The 20,972-nt window shown below is 41.0% G+C and overlaps 1 protein-coding gene across 4 annotated transcripts in view; it reads right to left on the bottom strand.

Moving 5' to 3' along the window:
- grik4 (glutamate receptor, ionotropic, kainate 4) overlaps nt 1–20,972 on the bottom strand; it is a 379,558-nt gene that overhangs the window by 110,578 nt on the left and 248,008 nt on the right. The gene's annotated exons all lie outside the window — the stretch shown is intronic.

The following is a 20,972-nucleotide window of genomic DNA, read 5'->3' on the forward strand; positions in this document are numbered from 1 at the left end:
AATAGAAGTAGACCCCTAAATCCATTTATTGATTTAAATTTTTCTGTAAAACACTGAAAAGAGAGGGGGACAGATTTCCATGGTTTAAATCAGACACCAGGTGTCTTCCAGCTTTTATTGAATAAAAATAATAACAATAATAATAACAATTGGTTAAATAGATCGAGTCATTAAAACTGCAAAGATGCCAGACAAATATTATCAGTCTGTTGTTATATGGTAATATAAAAAGTCACAGCAAAAGGAAGAATTATCTCTCAAAAGCAGGTGAAAGTGACATTTATATGTGCTCAGCACAATGATGTGGCGATTGTGAGGACACACACACACACACACACACACTGAAGCTTGAGCAAAACTGTTTAAAGGGAATAAAGGAAAGCTTCACAGTGAACCCTTTCCCGGGATAGAAAAGCACTAAATATCACGGTGACCGCCATGGATAAAGACAATTACGTGGCAGGAGGGTGAAGAGGTGAGGGAAGGGCGCCAGGGTGCGAGAGAAAGAGGTGTGAATGGAGGGAGAGATGAAGAGTCCTGCCAGTACGGCTGAAGGACAGCGAGGTGAGGTGAGCTTCACAGATGGGACACTGTGTTCACCAAAAGCACCCAGAAATAACATTTTTATACAGCGGGTAGACAGAGAGAGAGAGGGGAGCGACAAAAGAGTCGACGATGTATTAGTGTGAAATTAGAATCTATTTTCAAAATGTAATCTGCCAAATGTTCTCCCTTTTATTGGTTGATTTGTTAATAGTTTCGGGGGCACAACAAAAGCGTTGTTATTGCTTGGTGTCGGTAGGTAGCTGATGTTTTCCGTATGACGGCAAAGTACCGACTCGTATTAAATTGTCTGGAAGTAGCTGCTTATTTCTAGTACACTTAAGGAGCTGGTTTTAGTGGGCATCGGTGCGAGGTGATTTATATGAATGTGCAATTGTGCATTACGGGAAAACGATTACTTTTAGTGTGCATAATTGCACGCCGCTTCATGTGGATTGGTAATACTGTCTGAAATGGCAAGTACATGCAAGTCCCCAGTTGCAGCTTCGCGCAGAGGAAATGTTCCTCAAATATGGATTCGTCCGCATCCGCGTGGGAATTTCACTCCACCGCTATCGCTTTTTGTTTTTTGAAATCATGCGAATCGGCACATCGCGAGCTTATCAATCCAGAATTTGTATTAACCTCTGTACGCATAATAGGGCAGGAAATGGAAAAAGAGCATGAACAGAGAGCGGCGGACGACAATTAAAATAATTGCATCATCGTCTCTGATGCACTGAGTCCATGGACTCTATCAATGGGACCCACTGTGATCCTACAGTTATTTATTTTTATTTTTTTCATTCACAGCGAGCGGAAAGAGGAAAAAGTAAACAAAAAACAAACATGCCGTGCTCCGCTGTCTTTACGTGTGTTGTATGTGGTGAGTTTCAGGGATGCCACACATTCCCGCATCTCCATTCTAGCTGAAATGGTCTTGAAGTAACAATTGAAAAGAAAGGCCCCAAAGCCTGTTCAGGAGCCGTGCTTTTTTTTTTTTTTTTTTTTTTTTCATTTTAAATGTCTTTATCCCCGATAATGCACAAATCTCTTTTCTGAAAGAGCACTTTAGCGTGCATTTCACAACCTACACATTTCACATGAAGCCAGGAGCATCAAAACAGCCAGGTGTCGGCAGCTGAGGGATCGTGTGGGTGCTCCAGAGGACGTTGTGATCCTTGACACTTCAACGTGTCATCAAAGTGAAGCTTTGAAGGAAGATGAGAACGGTTCAGCTTTACTTATAGATGTCGTGCTCAACCCACATCATAAAATTATGCACATAAAAACAAAGAATTTTTCCTCTCCCTAATAGTTTGATTACTGACATTGTGGGGTTCATAGCACTCTCTTAAAATCCCCCTCGAGAGAATATCTGCCACATGGGATAGTGATATCCAGGCATGGGCAATTTAATTTTTTTTTTTTTTTGTTTATCTGTCTTCTTTTTTTTTAATTCATGTTTTATTCACACACCTTGAATCTGGGAGCAGGGGTCACACAGCAGTGATACTTATTATCTGGAAGTTGTGGATTTGGGCTGAGCGTGCTGAGCACAAGACTGAGAAGGAAAACACTGCATGCACATGAAGGATGAAGAGACATTTGTCCATTAGAGGACTGAATCATAAACATTCAGTGTTAGCATAAGTAATAGTGTTTGCAATTGCAACAAAATCGTCCTTCTGGTGTGAGTGTGTGTGTGTGTGTGTGTGTGTGTGTGTGTGTGTGTGTGTGTGTGTGTGTGTGCTGCTTGTGCACATGTTATATAAGACTGAATTAGTTGTTCAATGGCAAATGCATTATATACCTGGGGACTTTGTGTTTAAAAAAATGAGAAAAAAAGGTTCATTATTAAGCACTTACCAGTCTTTTTTATCCCTTCTTTGATCAGAATTTTCTATTTCATCTTGTATTTTAATTAGATTCTTTGATTTAAGCCACAGTTTCTCACAAACTTCATCAGACTTTCTTTGCTTTGTTTTCAACTCAAAGTCAAGGATGTCTAAAATCATTATTTTCTTGTCGATCTCTCCACCAGTATGGAGTACAGCATGTTTGGTCTGGCGAGCAAAAGTGCATAAAATAAATTTGGCATCACATGACTACAGATGAGAATAAGTGTTGGGCTGTGACCACTTCCGTAGACAGAAATGTCCGTATTCTGGCCAGAGAAGACAGATGGTTCCAGAAAGGAATCGAAGAAGCCATCTTTGTCAAAACAGAAAAACTAGCTCTGAACAGAAGGGAGGGCCTTTCACAAACGTATCACACCTTACTTGGATCAATACCAAGACGGATTTGCACACATGGCCCAGGCCCATCTGCACCCTCCAAACAACCAGGAAAGATTCCCCACCAGAACCAGCTCCTGGTAACTTCCTCATGAGCCTCAGTTCATGTGAACCAACAGGTTTCACTCCTGTGTTTGGCTTTCAATCCGGGTAAATCCAAAAAAATTGCTCATTGGTCCCCAACGAACGCCCCCTCCATTAGCATAACAACCCCCTTATACCCCAGTTTCTGCCCATCAACTCATACATTTACATAACAAGCCACCGTATCCTAGACCCGCCCGTAACCCTGGCAGTCATATTCGTAAACTCCCCGCAGATCATTAGAACGGAAGAAGCCTCTCGGATTAGGGGTGAAACGTCCTCGAGTGAAGAAATTCATGTTGGGTTGTCACGACAAGATTTCGACACGAATTTACCACTTCCGCCTCACAACAAGAAGGTCCCTGTTTGGGGACCTGCACTGTATGTTGTGTGGGCTTCCTTTGGGTTCTCCAGTTTCCTCCCACAGTCCAAATACATGCAGGGGGTTCATTGGATGCCATTTATAGCCCTTGTGTGAAAGGCAGCGTGAATGGCTGCACTTCTGCATTTGCCCAGTGACTTGTATGGCTGCTGTAAGTGTGGCCCTGTACTGCTAAAGGAAATGATTGACATCCCTAGTCATCATCATGTGCATATATAGTTTAGTGCTTGAAATACGCCTGCAGAAGTAACTTGAATTTTATTTAGAAAATGGTTTTGCATACACCCTTTGCTATCTTTTCTGTGACCAAGCACTGAAATGTTAAAAAATGTCCTCACTCAAAGATGTAGTCATACCTTGTCTTGGAGTCCAACCACAGTAAATGTTGCTCTTTACTCTGTTTTTTTGAGTGTGCATGTGCACTCTGACTTGTTTGGATTGTGTGTGTGTGTGTGTGTGTGTGTGTGTGCGTCAGTGTTTCCTGCTCTGTGACAGAAAGGCTGGCAGGTCTGCAGACAGCGGTTTGACAGGCGTTTAATGAGGACGCTCTCACAGGACACAGGCTTTGCACAAGAAACACGGCAAACGCGCACACACACACACACACACACACACACACACACACACACACACACACACACACGCACACACGCACACGTTGTGTGTGGATAAAAAAAGAGGCACCTTTGTTTTTCAGTGAAAAAAAAACTTAGCCTAATTACAATCTGCTTACACTACACTCGCCTTAATTATTCCAAGATTGCTCTCTGATCTGCCAGGATTAGCTATTAAAACAAGGAAGGAAACGAACCACTACATTTTCTTAAAACTGCAAAGCATGTGATGCTGTCTTGGCTCCTTGTTGGAAATAGCCTGGGGTTTTTCATTGCTTTGTATATATCTTACTAATAAGCTCTGACAAACCCTCCACCATAGGAATTTTGAGGTTACATTGGAGAAGTGTAATCTCAAATCTGAGCGGGCATTAGTTAGCAAGATTTCTCCGCTGAGCCGGAGTGAAAGTGAAAGCTAATTTACCCTCCGTCCAGTAGAACAAGGTTTGGGGCTGCAACTATTGTTGAGATGACAGGAGAGAAAATCATCCCGCCACCTGTCCGCCGTGCACTCGTGAGCGGCCTTCTGGGAGGAAGTCCGAGGCGAGGCAAGGTGAATGTGCCGGGGCGCCATATGGAAAGCGGAGACATAATGAGTGACTACATCTGTTGGCTCGAACTCAGAGGGCCAGCGGAACAAAACTCTTTATTATGGCACTTTTATGGGTGGTCAAACATGTCAGACGTGATGGAAGAATATTGGCACCGACGCCGGCGGTGAGTGATATTTGAAAGGGCTAATTTCCATTACACGTGTCGCGTCACACGGTGACCTGCGGATGGGTTAGTATGCAACACCTGCATCGCACAATAGATAAATCGTTCTTGAAACACTTTGCGCAGTTATTTAATAGACATCGGGATGAATGCGTTACCTTCACTGACACGATTAGAAGAGACAACATGAATTACAGACGAATGAAGTAAGTTTATCCCGGTGTAAGTCTGATAAATAATTCCCGCCCCTGCCGGAGGAATCCAGATTAGCCCGGTGGCAATCAGAAAAAGGCGAACAAAAGAAAAAAACAAAAACTCTCCACTAGATAAAAGTGAATATACTGCTCAAAAAAATAAAGGGAACACTTGAACAACACAATGTAACTCCAAGTCAATCACACTTCTGTGAAATCATAGTGTCCACTCAGGAAGCAACACAGATTCATTTTGACTAGTTTTAAGGACATTACATCAAAGTTGGATCGGCCTGGAGTTTGTTTTTACACTTTAATTTTGAGTGTGATTCCTAATCCAGACCTCCATGGGTTGATACAATTGATTTCCATTGATCATTTTTGTGTGATTTTGTTGTCAGCACATTCAACTGTGTAAAGAGCAAAGTATTTCATAAGAATATTTCATTCATTTAGATCTAGGATGTGTTTTTTAAGTGTTCCCTTTATTTTTTTGAGCAGTGTATATTCAGATATCGGTGACGGGAGAGAGGTTGTGTCAACTTCGCCCGACCAACAATCTCCGACTCTGACCACCGGCTCATCCCGGTCGAGCCCGGGAAGCCCCGGACTCTATTTGCGGCGGTAATGAGTCTGCAGCAGGTTGTTGTGGCCGCAGCGGACCAGTGATAAAGATGGACTGCGCTGCGGATCCCACGACGCCTTTTAGGAAAGTGGAACATTGACCAAAAGATCTCTATCTCATTGATCACCCGGTGGAGAGACGGAGAGAGAGAATGAGCGGGAGTGGAATAGTGAGTGAGTGTGTGTGAGAGAGAGCAGACGGAGGGAGTATAATAGTAAGACAGAGGGATGAAGTGTGTGAGATAATGTGTGTGTGTGTGTGAGAGAGAGGGAGCAGACAGAGGGAGTGAAACAGTGAAGAAGAAGTGAGTGTGTTGGGAGAGAGGGCAGAGAATGTGTAATAGTGAGTAAGACAACGGGATGGAGTGTGTGAGAGGGTGATAGAGGGATAATGTGTGTGTGAGAAGAGAGAGAGGAAAGAGTGTGTGAGAATGATGAGGAATGTGTGTGTGTGTGTGTGTGTGTGAGAGAGAGAGAGAGGGATCAAATGGTGAGTAGAAGAGAGAGTGATAGAGATGGATAGAGAGAGAAAAGCCTTTGTATAGAACGAATGAAATACTGCCTGTCCAGCTGTGTGTATTGTTTTAAGTGGTTGAGATTAAAAAAAAAAAACAGGGAAATAAATAAAGAAATAAATAGTGATTGGATCTGGGCTGGGTCCCGGGACCCAACCTGATTAAATGATGCTGCAGTCAATGGTAAATATGGAATTAAACACCCGCTGCAAGTTTTATTCATCAAGCATGAATAACTTGTTTGTGTTTTTGCATCCGTCACGTTCTGTAGGGAGCTTTGATTGGAAGTGTGTTTTTTTTTTCTTTAATCAAACTGCGGGCTTAATCCGGTTCTGGGAATCTGGCCAAACTCTCGACTTACACCAGCCCGACAAAGCGCAAGCCCAACTTTACACAATGGAACTGGCAAGCGGTCGGTCAACAAATCTTCGAGAAAGCCGACATTTGTCCCGAATACAAACATTGTGACCGACAGACACGAGACTCGAATGTTTCTCCACGAGTTTCGCTCCCTGAAAAAAAAAAAAAAAAAAGGCGAGGCCTTCATTTGGAGAGCAGCTGGCGAAGAGCTGAGCAATCATCACCGAGGCGTTTTTTTTTTTTTTTTTTTTTTTTTTTGCTTCTTCCACAACCGACACACCACGCAGCATCACCCGCCTAACAAATATGAATATAAGTAAAAAACGGCAATACTGGGCAGAGCCCCCGTTGAGACTGACCTCACCGTGCAATCCTCGTGCGACAAAAACACAGATGTCGACATTATTTATAATCAAGCGGAGAAGTGAAACGCATCTGCATTAGGTTTATGAACTAAAAGAAAAATAACAACATAAAAGGGCAGGGCTGCCAGGACACGTTTAAAACCTACATCGGCTTATAGCTGTGCCTGTTACATAAATCACCTCGAAGAGAATTTCTGCAGTGGTGGGTATTATTCCTCATTTGATTACTTTGTTGCTCGTTAATCACCGCCGTTGTGTTCGCGGGACCTTGCGGAGGGCGTCAGTGTTATCGACAGTCAATCTGTGCATGGTGAGGACACAGTCGTGTAAAATCAGCGAACGCATACGGTAGCAAACGATACAGCATTTAAACGCAGTGATGGATCTTCCCTTAATGCAACGTTATGATGTTTTGTTAAACAAAAAAAAAAAAAAAAAAAAAAGATCAGTCATCCCGTCCCATCACTTGAGGACATCTATAACAAATGCGGTTTAGGACAATGAATGCAAAAACAAATAGATTGAAAAAACAGTTTTTACCCCAGAGTGGTCATCGCACTAAATTCGGCACAACTCTGAACACTTAAACTTTACATACAGTTCTGTGCAATGAACCCATTCTTTTTTCCACCTTTCACTTCTTTACTTTTTTACTTTGTACATATTTATCTATTCGCTATTTCTAGATGTTACTTTTTATATATTTCTTATTGTTACTTTTTATATATTTCTTATCTTACATTTGTTCTGTGTTATGTCTCTGACCCAGAGATGCTGCTGCCTTTTAAGGTTTGTGTCTGTTTTGATTACATGAGAGCTGCTATCTCTAAATTTTGTTGCACTCTGTGCAACGACAATAAAAGAATCCTTGAACATTCTTAAATGCTAAACTTAAATAGCGCTTGCATATCAAATCAGATTTTATTCGTTTGGCATCAAGTCACAACACGGTTGTCTGATGACGCTTTCCATGCCCCATATGCCGCTAATACAGGGCTTAAACCTTGAGACTTTGAAAAAATTGTGAAAAAGCTTGTGTAAAACTGTCATCTCACATCTCAAAGACTAATTTTGTCCCAAACTAGGACAAGGAGACTGAGACTTTGTCCAGGTCTTACACCTTAAGACTGAAAAGACTCACTTGTTCTTGTCTCTGTCTTCCATGCACGCTTTTAATAATGTAACGTTACTAGCAAACACGAGCTAAGTAGCATGTATCCTCATTCAATATAGTGGAAATTATGTTAGCATAACTAGAACCCTCACATGGTATTTGCAGAGCCTCTGCTATTTCTGTTATTCTGCAAAGAAATGCCACCGAAATCACTCTGGCACCAGGTTTCCTGTTTTCTGGTTTTGTTGACACTCATCTATTGATTGTTGAGTCAATTTTTACAGCGGCATAACACAAATACTTGTGTTAAACACGTTCGATGTTTACTAGCTTACACTTAGCGACCAAGATGACAGGGGCGCACCGTGACTCCGGTAAGACTACCCTAAAACTCCAAAGATTTACTTCCTACTTCCCGTTTTTAGGTAGCGATCGAGGAAATCGTAAGGTGTAAGCCCGGCGTCATCAAACACAAAGCCAATCTAGCGTTCTTATACATTTTGCAACTCCATTGTTTATCAGTTTGATCGTGTGATGTCTGGAGTTGGTTTCATTCGAGACCGAAACCACATCGCCCGATACCATCCCCTTCCAAAAAACTGAGCCGCAGGCATTGAACGACACGGGCTTGTTAGTCGGAGAGAATATTCTTTGCGCGTGTGTGGAGCTGAAAAATACAGCAGTCGGATCAAAGATAACAATCATCGTGTTGGGCCGTCTGGTAAACATGCTAGAATTACAATTTGAACTGTTTCCCACTTGTGAATTATTAAAACACAACCACACACCCTTCTCTCCGCTATTATTTAGAGTTTTTATTTTATTTTATCAAATCGTTCTTTGAAGGGTAATGCCGAAAATAATAATTAAATGAAAATAATTTTAAATGAACTAATTGACTTGTTTTGATGTTAACCATATTAAGAAGTAAAAATTAAAATTAAAAAAAAAAACATTTTTTAATCCAAAATATTGGTGAAGGAACATCTTCTCCTGACTGCTAGGATGAACAATGAATTTAGAAATTAAGGATCATTACAGATTAATAATAAGAGAAGATTGCCTCATTTTAGAAAAATGACTTGATAAGATCTTCTTATTACTTGTCTTTAGTGACTAAAATGTTCTTCTGTCGCACTTGGTGGTTGTTACAGATGTAAAATAAAACCTGAAAGCAGAAGCAGCAGCAGATTTTGAAGCCAATTTCACAAAGCGGCCAAACTGTGTAATTTGAATCTTGGAACCTGTCACATGATGCGCGTGGTGCTGGAAAGACTTTCCTTCACGGGGCTCCTTTGAGAACGAGATGGCTCTTTTTACTCTTTTTGGAATCGTAATCTCTGTTAGACGGCTTGTTGGGTAAACTCATGATTTCTTTAATTTCTTGAAATGACAAATTCGCCTTTTTCGTTATCACAAGCCCAGTCTCTAATGCCGTATTCGGTTACAATTTGACTTTCGCGCCATCAGCTCCGCGAGCTCTGCTGTGTCGCCGCAGACGCCGATTCTGTCTCAAAAACCCAACAATTTTCAAAAACACGAAAAGAAACTAGCTAGGAACGAAGCGGCCAAGAACTTCAGAGGCTAATTTAGCAAACGGTGGGCACGTCCCTGTGCTTGTTGGCTCGCTGCGCTTCAAGCAGATCTCTGCAGAAGACGTTAATGATTGGCTTAGTTCTCTTTGTTAAACTAGAGAAAATACAAAAACAAATTTTTCCGTGGTAATTCAGAACAGCCTGGGTTTGATGAACAGGTGAACTATTTACATGTACTTAGTTAATAATTTCAAATATCGGCCACTCATTGCAGCAGAAGCGTGATATGCCCCCCTTGAAAATTAACACTAAAAGAAAGCAGAATATAAAACCCACTGACCTGTCATTAAGCGGTTATGAATATTTATAAATCCCAGTTTGAGGCAAACAGTAACGGTCCTTAGAAGTCCATAAAGGGAAGTAAATGCATGAGGGATGATGCATTTCCACTTCTAAGAGTTCTTCAGTGGGGTACCTACCGTTTTAACATTTCATTTTCACCACTGGGATTTAATTCTTACGGCTTTTTAAGACGAGGAGAAAAGGCAGACCGATGCATAGATTAAAAGAAATGGAATAAGATAAATAAATAAATACATAAAAAGTGATACTTTGTAGAAGAGGTCTTTGTCACACAGCGTGCATTACATGTAGGATGTGCTCTTTTAACTGTAGCAGGGTTGGAACGAATTGCCACGATAATAACATTAATTACAATGGATTACTTCAGCTCTGGGCTGACAAGTGATTTTTTTTTTTTTTATTCTTTAATTTGCATCCTATTTCAATGTATTTTAACTTTGCATAGAAAAAAAAAAAAAAATCCAGGAAACGATCCGTGAGTGCTTCAGAAATGCAATTGAGATTCCGCGAGAGACCTTGCTGCTTCAATGCCGCCGTGAATACGAAGATCCGCCACTTCGGTATTCCAGTTCACACGACATGCAGAGCGAAACCGGGAGTCCGCCTTCGAGTGTGTCGGATTACACTGTAAAGAAAACACAAATCGACTCCACGTGATCGCATCCAATGACAAATTGGGTGTAATAATGTTTCGCTCGCTGCCAAACAACATTGATTTTGGCTGGAGAGGGTTGGACTTTACATATAGTGCCTTTAAAGCCCAATTACAACGGGGAGCTGAACCATAAGCTGACCCTGGGAGCAGAACAAAATCGACACAGCAGAACTAATACCACTCCACTTTCAGACACAGCGATTCAGCATGAGACTGATAGAGAATGATTAGGGAGAGGCACAGGGAGAAAGGGGTAGGAAAGAAGTCTTTGGAATACAATTTCCCGTGGTTTCTGTTAGTTTCCTTAAGAAAGGCTGACCTTATAATCATTCACAGTGGGTGCCTGAGTAGGAGTTTTTGTGAAAAGGGAAATGGCAGGAAAGAGGCAGGTGTCGGAGGTAAATTGAGAAAATAAGGATTTGGACGAGACGGGGGAAAAGGGGGGAAAGACTGATGCGAGAGCTTAATTTTGGGTTAAAATTTCATGTCAAATAAAAGATTGGAAATAGATAAAGATTTTGATGTGTAAACATATCAAAGATGCGAAGGGGTTTGAAGTAATAATGCAAGGGAGAGGAAGGCGGCTTATCGGATCCGCTAAGATTACCTTTAGTTGCCTTATGAAAAAAAGGGGGAGCGGGGGGGACATTTTCAAAACAGGAAATGACAAAACTCAAGCCGTAGACCAAGATTCCTCCCATTTCGAGCCAGCTTTTATTGAAATAATGATATATTTTACTGTAACCTTCCATATAACACAGCTAAAAACCTGTTGTTCATTTGATGTCACACTTGAGTATTTGATACATTCAAAATCACAATGAGAAATAAAAATTTCTTTGCTTTTCTGTTTATATTCCAAACTTTGACAATTTGGGGAACCCATCAGATGCTCACAACTTCACTTTCTTTACATTTTTTTCTGAAACACTTCAGATAGGGCAAAGCGAGGGGAAACTTTTTTAAACGATTCGCGCGGGGGTCATTTCCCGACCTGAATCTGAAAAATACGAAAACAACCGTTCACTCCCTCAGTCAGACGTCTCTGCAATCGGGGGTCTCGGTGACGGATCTGGACCCCCAACTGTTTTCATCATGAAGTTAAACTTCGTACTTGAGGCGGTTGCTTGAAGAAGGTTATTAAACTCTAGATGGCAACAAAGACCAATACATATCTTGTCACATGTTTTTTTTTTTTTGTGTGTGTCCTCTCCTTTGTATGCGCACTACATGGCATTACAGAGCAAATACAGCACCTGGAGGATTTCGATGCGTGGTGTGTTTCAGGAAAAAAAGCCGAACAGGAGTTCGGCTCCACAAGACGAGAAGACCCGGTGTGTTGGATTAGCTGCGACCGGCTGTGGCGTGCTTTCTGGCAGAGACCTGGTCTACGATAAGCATGGGTTCTCTACTAATGGTCTCCAGCAAGAGGGGATTTGCCGGGTTGGCCTGCTGACTTATCGAGTCACACAACACTGCCGAACTGCTCGAGAACGTGTCCATTTAAATGGGCTTGGAGATATACTCGGAAAAAAAGCTCAATATAAACCGCGTGACTGCACAGAAGGATTACGGTATGAACGTGCTGATGTTCAAACGACCGGGCGACAAATTCGGTTTCCGAAAAGATCTCATGGATTTTCCTGAACAAAAACACGTCTGGAGTTTTTTCCTCGTTCAATAAAGCACGAACGGGAGCCTTTAAAAAAAAAAAAAAACAGCATCACGGGTGACAAAAAAATAAACTATCCAGGACAAAAAAAAAAAAAAAAAAAGTTTTTAGACTTCACATTCATTTTGTGGAGTAGAATTCTGATCAACACAATGGAGAGCGAAGATTCAGTTTATCGTTGTTATCTTTGCGGCAAAATTCAAAAGGCAGCAAAACAATGAATCACAAGACACAAGGCGCTGGAAAAGCAAAAAAGCAAAAAAATGGCTCTTCGGTTCCAAGAAACGATCACATTATTCGGTTATATGAACGAAATTGAGTCCAAAAGTGTACGTCCCTGAACATTCCCCGATGTGTTTGAAAGCATACATCTCATTAAGACTTATCTCCAGGGCCGGAGCTCTTCCCATGACCCCCCCCCGAGCTCAATCCAACTTGCTCGGGCAACTTCTAGCCGACCTTTAAATCCGACCACCCTACCCAAATAGAAAAAAAAAAAAAAAAGCACCGGTGTAATCTCTCTGTACTGCTGCAAGCAAGTGGCTTTCAACCCCCGAAAGCAATCCAGGACATTAATATTCATAAAAAAACGTTGCATCATTTTGGTTCCCGAAATCCACCTCTCACCTACCGCTTCACAGATAGACAGACAGAAGCCTCACTGTCAACTTTTTTGTTTCTTCTAGCTCTTTAATTCTCACTTAACCATGTGAAACAAAATCCACGGATCAGCTCTACTTCGCTCTTAAACCTCACGGCCTGTTTTCTTCACCTCGGGGGAAAACGCTTGTCCCCTTTTTTGACGATGAATATGGATCTCATTCTCAGTTGTTGAGTAGGGGACACTGGAAATGAGGGAGAACATGAGCATTTCAATCAGCTCCGTATAGTGCTGCTCCGTATGTGCAGAGGAGATAAAATATTCGACGTATAAAAGTTTAATCTCTGATATCCACATGCATTTGTATGTACATTTGCAATGGAGACTGTGGAAAAGAGATGAAGACACACGTGCAGGCTTGTTGGAACGGGCGGAGAAAACTGTCAGGGGTGCCGTAGAGGAGACGCAGCAAGAATGAAAGGAGCAAAAGAGATGCAGAGGAAAAGAAGGAAGGCAGCGCTGGAGGCAGCAGAGAGGAAGATGGTGAGGTTTTCTTTGAGAGTGAGGAGGATGGAGAAGATCAGGAATGAGTCCATAAGAGGGACAGCACATGTTTCAAGGATATTTTTATTGTCTTTCAACCGTGATGAGAATGGATCAAAAATTGAATCATGGAAAGAAAAAAAATGTAAAATGAAAAAATAAATCAAATGGTTATATTTATTCAGTGATTTGTCCAAAAAATTATTTTCCACTGAACTTCATCATTTTTAGTTTTGTTTTTTCCAAAATTGCTGAAAAAAAAAAAAAACAAAAAAAAAAACACATTTACTGTTCAAATATGAGTAAGAGACATGTGGTGACACAGCAACCAGCTGAGCCCACTATGGGTTGCACAATGTTTATGCTAACTGTGCTGGCATGCAAAACAAGTTAAAAAAAAACATGTAACGAAAACATGTATAACAATATGCAGGATAGAACGCAGACGCCGTATAAACGAAATGCATAAAAATAAGCATGAGCATAATAAATTAGCAAAAGGATGATTTTATGGATTGAGCGGACATGAAGTTAGTTGGTGTTGGTGTTGGGAAAAGCCAAAGGGGAAAGCAGCAACTCTATCGTCTCAATTTTTTGGGGGGAGTATTTTAATTGCCGCGTTGTATGACTACGAGCCGGACGTAAAGTATTTGAATTTTTCATATATGAGGAATTGGATGAACTTTATAAACATATTATCTGTAAGATTTATAGGAAATAAAGCAACGCTAGCTCTAAAATGCACATTATACCCCTGCTATTCTAAGAAGCTGAAACAGCCATGAATTAAAGACTAAATATAAGCAGGCTTGTCTTGAACCTGGCTCAAGATGTTAATTCATCAATATTATCCTGCTCTTTCTCAAAAGCCTGCCCCCGAGGTTAAACTGCTTCGGCACACGTGTTACACACAAACTGACGACAATTTTACACTTGATCAACCCACTTTTCTGCAGGAGCTCCTTTTTCTCTCCTATTAGTCAGTATTAGAGTGAAACCCAGGGGGCGTAATGCTACTTCCCTGTCATATCTGTAAAGGTGGCTGCAACCGCAGCGGTGGAATCGGGGAGGGGGTGATTGATAGGAACTGCCGATGATGTGCTGATCACTTAGCGGGGTCCGTCAGGCACAATATTGCTGCCAATGTCCCAGGCAACCAGCCACCGGAGCGCCAGCATCTGCAGCCTCATAGTGAGGGATTGAGCGTCTGTGTGCGCGCTGCCAGGGGGGGGGAGGCGACGCAAAAATATCCTCTCTGCTCAACTCCGTATGAGGGCGCGAGGTCGGGAAGGCATCGTTCATTTTGTTCATCTACGTGGATCATTCAGAGCAAGGAGTCACTTGGGAAATTTGGCGATTCCAGGAAACATAGAAAAACTCACGAAATATGTGAGTCTTAATTAATCAAAGTGAATGGAAATTTTGTTCAATATATATTTTTTTTTCTTATACTGTCTTCAGGTGCTAATAGGAAGCTTCTCTTGGACTAATAACAGACAATTCCAGAAACATCCGACAAATCGGCCTCTTGTCACTGATTTCAAAAGCACGCACGGTGTTTCACAGAGGAAACTGTTTATTGTCTGGAGCTGTTTATATTTTATTTTTATATACTTTATTAATCTCTCGCGGGCAATTCATTCTCCACATTTAACTCATCATGGATGAACTATGAGCAGTTGGCTTGCCGTCTATCAGCACCGGGGGAGCAGTTAGGGGTTCGTTGTCTTGCCCAACAACACTTCGACACACCGAGCCGGGAATTGAACCATGTTCATATAATACATTATAATACATACAATTATATAAAATAAATGAATAAATATATCAATAGGGTAGCCCAGTGGTATAGTGGTTGGCGCATCTGTCTCAGTGGATTTAGATGGGCTTTTTTGTATGGAGTTTGCACGTTCTCCCTGCTTCTGTTTGGGTTTCTTCCACTTTCTCCAGTTTCCCGCCGCAGCACAAAACCATGCAGAAGGTTTATTGGAGACCTTGAATTGCGCCGGCGTGTGAATGATTGTATGTTGCAATGTGAGGCCACGCGTTTGTCTGGCGACCGGTCCGGAACGAACTCTGCCTCTCGCCCAATAAAAGCTGGGATTGACCACCCGCCATCCCACGATCCCACGTTCCCACGAAATACAGGATGAGCACTATAGATAGATAGATAAATAGAGGGGAAATCCTTCCGCACAAAATGAATAAATTTTTTGTTCAAATCATATCTCTCGCATTTCTATTGGAACTAAACTGACATTGACATTAATCCTTGTTAGCTCCTCTGAGTCTTTCTGAACAATAAACAACGGGGAGGCGGGAGAGATGGGCGACGATTATCATATAATTCTTTACTCGATGTTTGAAAACTGCGTCCGTTTAGCATTGCGTATTTAAACACGCTGAGATAACGGGCCATACAGAAGGAACAATCAGTTTACACGCAAAACTACCTTTCAACACGTCGCAGCGCGATTTGGTTAATTAAAACAATTTAAAGGGAAGGGAGGAATGGGGAGAGGGGGCGGGGGGGACAGTGAGATCATTTTCCTGAACACGTTTCACAATAAGGGCCTTATTAAGAAATTATTGCTTCCTCTTCTTGACCAAACACTTCAGGCGGTTTCATCAGAGAGTAAGTGTTTTGATTGGTGTTAAAACCCTAATGTGTAATAACTGTAATGGAACAAACAGGAGCAAACAATAGATGTAAAAATAAATATAATAAAAAAACCATGATTGATTAAATAAACACTTACACTCCTGGGTAACTGACAATTTGATTGACAGGCGAGGCAACCAAACCGAAATATGAGGAACTGTAATAACACCATCTTCTTCCTAATGGGTCTTGATTTCTCATTCTTGGTGCTAATTTAATTTCAACTAATCCCCTGTAATCAAGCAACATCCTCAGTACTTGATAACAAAAACATAACACCATTTTGCAAAACAAAACATTTCAGCACCGCTGGTTTGCAGATGATTGTGCCACAGTCGTTCAGATTTCACGGCGTGAAAATATCAACGTAAGACCTCATGAAGGCGTTTGATGAGTACGAAACTTTAAATTGTCAATTGTTTTGTTGATCTTCTCCTGCACACAGGCTCATGTTGTGACCAAAACCTCCTTGCTTGGTTCAACCCGGGACCAGCCAACTGTCAGTCACAGGACAATGCTCAGTATAGCGATATCCAACCAATCATGAAATTAATTATATGAAAAGCTACACACTGTCTCACTGATGTCATAACAAGTGTCTTTTCAGCAAATCATCGTGATAATGGTAACTTTTAGATTATTTCTAAGGCGTCGGGATATAAAAACAGAAATTACACAATAACAAAAACAACTAACAACGTAAAAATAGCAGTACTGTGATAATAAACACGCTCTCGGAAAAGTGTCTTGAGATGACTTCGTTGTGATTTGGTTCCATTTACATAAAATAGAATTGAGGAAATTGATGAAAACCGTAGAAAGTTTGCTATCAGTCCAAAAGCAAAACAAAATGAGCTAAAGTCAAATACCATTTCCCATTTGAAAAATTTAACTCTTTCTATTACGCTAATGCAAATGTGTGTTCAGGTGGAGGTTCGGGGGGACGTGTCGGGGGGTGGGGCTCTGTATAATTCATTCATTTTTACCATGGTTTTCGGTCTTTCAAGGCAGCCAGTTTCACCAGTCAGTAGCTCTGGAGATGCTAAACAGCAGGGAATCTAACGGTCTAAATAACTGATGTCTTACTAGAAAGACAGGCCGGTGCTGCCAGAGGACGTGGTGGGGAATGTGATGACAAATGCATGTCTTTTAAAAACCTCGTCTCTCTAAAGCATCCAACTTTGATGCCAAGCATACGGCACATTCCAGAAAATAACCAAATCACTTCAATTATTATGAAAGTAATTTATAACCATTTGCTATTGGACGGTAAATGAAGTGCTGGGTCATTATACATTTGGAAACACAAATTCTACAAACTACCGCATTGCCTTTAACGCACCTTCTTAACTAATTGGGGTCAAAACCTGAGTGAACCGGGAAGGACAGATTTTAAGTGATGGCATGTCTGTGGAGGTTCTCAGTCATTCAGGTCCTGGTGAATTCTTGATCAAATCTTCTTGTTGTGGCAACTAGACTTGGATTTCTTCACTTGAAGACGTGTCAACCTTCGTCCGAGAGGCTTCGTCATTTCTAATGACCCTGGGGGAGTTTATGAATATAACTGTCAGGTTTGAGGGCGGGTCTAGGTTGTGGTGGCTTGTGATGTTAATGTAGGAGTTGATCAGCAGAAACTAGGGTATAAGGGGGTTGTTATGCTAATGAGGGTGTCGATCGTTGGGGACCAACGAGCAATTTTTGTGGATTTACCTGGATTGGAATGTAAAAAGGTAAAACTAAACCCAGGAGTGAAACCTGTTGGTTCACATGAACTGAGGCTCATGTGGAAGTTACTGGGATCTGGTTCTGGTGGTAAATCTTTCCTGGTATTTTGGAGGGTGCAGATGGACCTGGTCTACAAACCCGTCTTGGTATTGATCCCAGCACAGTGTTATACGGTTGTGTCTGAGGCCCTCTCCTCTGATTGGAGATGTTTTTTCTGTTTTGACAAAGATAGCTCATTTGACTCTTCTCTCGAACCATCTGTCTTCTCTGGCCAGAACGTGGACTTTGGTGTCAACAGAGGTGGTAACCACAACACCCACTTAACACTTATTCTCAACTGTTGTCATGTGATACCAAATTTATTTTATGCACTTTTGTTCACCAAGCTGAACATGCTGTATCACATACTGGTGGAGAGATCAACCACAAAATTATGATTTTATACATCCTTGAATTTGAGTCAGTCCGATGAAGTTTATGAGAAACGCTGGCTTAAACCAAAGAATGTAATTAAAATACAAGATGAAATAGAAAAGTCTGATCAAAGAAAGGATAATTATGACTGGTTAGTGCTTAATAATCAACTTTTTTTTCTCATATTTTTAAACATAGTGTCCCAGATTCATACGTGCATTTGGAGATTCCAAAAAGATAAGATTTTGGGCGGTTCAAGGTAATGTTGGCCTTTTTTCGCAAATGTAGGAGTTCTACAAAACAAGCCATCATAACCTGGACCCACCCAAAGCCCTGGCAGTTATAATCAGAAACTCCCCACAGGTCATTGAAGAAGCCTCTCGAATGTTGGGTCAAACATCTTAAAGTGAGGAAATTCAAGTCTAGTTGCCACAACAAGCAGATTCGGACAAGAACTTAAGTGATCGCGTTCTACGACAGATCACATCAATGGAGTTCCAAACGTCGTAGGCAAGATACAAGTTGGAAAATTATGCAAGCATGAAGTTATCATATATCCCCTAACCTGATCACATGGTCGTGGGTGGACAACATTTCCATTTACTTGAAAAGATAATATACAGTCTTTAATTAATCTACAGCCTGAACTGAGACCTGGGGGAACGATAGGCGATACATAAACTATGGGACTGTTACTTAAAGGCCTAAAATCCATCCTGTCACAAGATGACATGAACACATCACTTACTTTAACTTTAATGCCCCCGACTGTAAAAAAATAAAACCACTGCCAAAAAATACAAGGTACTTTGGTGTGATCAGCATGAAACCTATGAGATGGTAAAAAGATGCTCCTGAAAGTAATTTATCATTGGAACATTTGACAAATGCAAAAATACTAAAAAAGGAAACAATTACAAAAGTGATTTTTTAGAAAAATTGAATAAATAAGAAATGTTGATAAAATACGGTCAGTTTCTGGGTTACTGGCAATTTGACAGAAGCTTCCTGCTGGTTTCAGGCGAAAACCAGTGGGATGTGCCACTAAGAGACTATTGTCTCAAAGTGGGAAACAATAAAATGATATATACATATATATTACAGTTCTCATACCATTAAACTTTTATCGATTAATTTGATGAAGCTCTGGATTCATTTCAATTAATGAGCAGTAATTCCTGTTTGATTGCAGATACTTTGCATCTATATCTATATCTATATCTATATCTATATCAGTGATGTGCAGTCAGTGAGGCCAGGCCTGTCATCACGGAAAGTAAAAAATGTAAAATGAAAAAAACAAATGAAATGGTCATATTTATTCAGTGATTTGTCCAAAAAATTATTTTCCACTGAACTTCATCATTTTTAGTTTCCTTTTTTTCAAAATCGCTTAAAAAAAAAAAAAAATCACATTTACCGTTCAAATATGAAGAAGAGACATTTGGTGACACAGCAACAAGCCGAGCTCATTATGGATTGCACAATGTTTATGCTAACAGTATTGCCTTCTCTGTGTATGTCACTATTAAAACACTTTTATTATATGAACTAAATTTCCATAGTTAAGCTGATGTGTATAATGTGTTTTGTCAACAAGTGTACGGTGTTTCTTGTGCTGAGCAATCATAAAACAACTGCGAAGAAACATTAGGTGAGGCACGCAGTGACGGTGCCTCATGGTAGGGGGCACTGGTGATTCCAGGGATCCTTCTTACTACTCGGCTACAGAATAATAGAATTAGCAATAGCAAGCTACAGTAAATGTCAGTGCCTCAACAGCTATGAACCTCACCGCACGTCATAGATTCTATATCTATATCTATATCTATATCTATATCTATATCTATATCTATATTTAAATTCATCCATAAGTAGTCCAGACTGTCTGTATTACTGATATACATTGGTATGAACTGTCAGTGTTTTTCTTGGGCTGGACTCTGTGTTGATGTATACATAAATATATATATTTATATATAAATATTTTTCGTCAGCTATATTTACCACCAGAACAGCTGGTTGAAGGTCTGACATTTTCCCAGGAAGAACTGATTACACCTTTGACATACTCCAAAAATGTAGAGCAGACGGGACATTTAAGGTGTGTAATGTTTCTGCTCACGCTCACAAAGGGTTTAAATTGTCCTTAAAGAGTTCTGTAACTCAGCCCTACAGCCACACTGTCAGCCTTTTCAATCATTTTCTTTTTTTTTCCTTCCCCTGAGAGAACAAATGTGTTTCCATCCACTTGATATAACAAAAGAAATGAAGCCGTCTTGCAGCCGAATGGACGGAAACTAAGCCGAGTCGGCAAAACCAGTATGAACGGTATTAATTGAAATTGAGGGAAATCGGGTCATTGCATGAAAATTAAGTGACATCCATTCATGTTAGCGAGAGAAAGTGAGAAAAATCAACCGAGTCCATCAGAGGACATCGAGTCAGACGGTTTCTTAAAGGGAGTAATGTGAGCCGATTCGACCGTCTGGATCAAGACCACCTGCTAATAATTCATACCGTCTGTTCAGACTTTGCGCTGCGCCCTAGATGCACCGTCACAGAAACAGGGCCATGTGTCTCATCGTGTTTTGGTTTCAGTAATAAGCAGCCTCTCTGCCTCCCTTGTTGATCTTGAGGATGTGATTGATCTTCCCCGTGTATGACGAACTTGCCATCGTTCTCGTTTACAACCATGTGAGATCCAACGCGGATACAGTGATCCCTCGCTATAACGGGGTTTACTTTTCACGATTTCGCTACTTCGCGGATTTGCGTCGTGTTCTGCATTCTGATTGGCAGCAGAGTGTGATGGGCATCGTACAACTAAAAGAGCATGTAAACACATTGAGTTCATGTTGAAAATCTTGTGTGTATGTGCACGCACATACACACACTTGTATATTGGTAGTGTGTTCAAGTGCAGTGGTCCCTCGCTATAACGCGGTTTACTTTTCACGATTTCGCTACTTCACGGCTTTGCATCGTGCATT

The sequence above is a fragment of the Fistularia commersonii genome, chromosome 18 (assembly GCF_037954325.1).
Source record: "Fistularia commersonii isolate RoL2024-O1a breed Wild chromosome 18, RoL_Fcom_v1.0, whole genome shotgun sequence".
Taxonomy (NCBI): domain Eukaryota; kingdom Metazoa; phylum Chordata; class Actinopteri; order Syngnathiformes; family Fistulariidae; genus Fistularia; species Fistularia commersonii.